Source organism: Eimeria mitis, genomic scaffold (genome assembly GCF_000499745.2).
Source record: "Eimeria mitis Houghton genomic scaffold, Emh_scaff974, whole genome shotgun sequence".
NCBI lineage: Eukaryota > Apicomplexa > Conoidasida > Eucoccidiorida > Eimeriidae > Eimeria > Eimeria mitis.
In genome coordinates, this window is record NW_013577175.1 from 5809 (window position 1) to 7123 (window position 1315).

At 42.8% G+C, this 1315-nt stretch overlaps 1 protein-coding gene across 1 annotated transcript in view; it reads left to right on the forward strand.

Annotated features, from left to right (window-relative positions):
* The window catches only part of EMH_0026520 (MIF4G domain-containing protein, putative), a gene marked incomplete at both ends in the record, with an annotated part of 6650 nt that overhangs the window by 3879 nt on the left and 1456 nt on the right, over positions 1-1315 (forward strand). The window lies entirely within an intron of this gene.

Sequence of the window (1315 nt, forward strand, 5' to 3'; positions counted from 1 at the left end):
CATTGTGTTGCTGCTGCAGCTGCTGATAGAAACCGCCAGCTTCTCAGCACAGCTGCACTGGATGATCTACGGGGCCGTCTATAACAAACCCTAAACCCTAAGTTAGGGTTTACATGAAACCCAAACCCTAAACCCTAAACCCTTTTTTTAGGGTTTAGAGATGCTTAGTAAACATTAACAAAACCCTTCATCAGGGTTTTGCTCTATCGCAATCCCTAAATTAGGGTTTAGGTTAATCGTAAACCCTAAACCCTAATTAGGGTTTAGGCAGCACCCTGATTTTCGGTGTAGGTGTAAACCCTAAATTAGGGTTTAGGTCCCTAAGCTAGGGTTTAGAACCCTCTCAAACCCTTATTTGGGGTTTAGGCATATTATAAACCCTAAACGAGGGTTTAGATGCCTCGCAAACCCTTTATTAGGGTTTAGGCGCCCACTAAACCCTAAACTAGGGTTTAGTTGCGTATTGTGTTTAGGTGTATTTACAACGCTATATTATGATTTAGTCTTGTTAGACATCAAACCCTCAATTAGGGTTTACTCTCGAGGGTTTAGGGTTTAGGGTTTAGGGTTNTAGTCTTGTTAGACATCAAACCCTCAATTAGGGTTTACTCTCGAGGGTTTAGGGTTTAGGGTTTAGGGTTTAGGGTTACAAGGGTTTAGGGTTAAGCACCGAACCCTCAATTAGGGTTTACCGTTTAGGGTTTAGGGTTACAAACCCTCAACTAGGGTTTAGGGTTTAAGTGAACATCAAACCCTCAATTAGGGTTTACTGTCTAGGGTTTAGGGTTTAGGGTTTAGGGATACAAACCCTCAATTAGGGTTTAGGGTTTACACCGACGCCAAACCCTGATTAGGGGTTCAGTATAGAGATAAACCCTAATTTAGGGTTTAGGAAACCCTAAACACTAAATTAGGGTTTAGGGTGGATCTCTTGCAGCTTGAATTAGGGTTTAGCTAAACCCTCGAGGGTTTAGGGTTTAGGGTTTACGCGTCTAAACCCTAAACCCTAGCAACAGCAGCAGCTAGCGCTCGGAATGCAGCAGCAGCAGCAGCAGAAGCAGCAGCAACTGCAGCAGCAGCAACAACTGCAGCAGCAAAAAAAACAGCGGCAGCATCAACAGCAGCCTCAGCAGAATTTCGTTGCTAGGGTTTCTCTAAACCCTAAACCCTAAAGACACAGCTAATTAGGGTTTAGGGTTTAGGGTTTAGGGTTTACGTCTAGAGGAGTATGAGTTTGTTGTTTAGGATTAGCATCAATGTGTTATTTTCTAGGGTTTAAAATATTAACAAAAATGTCTAGGGTTTAGGGTTTAGG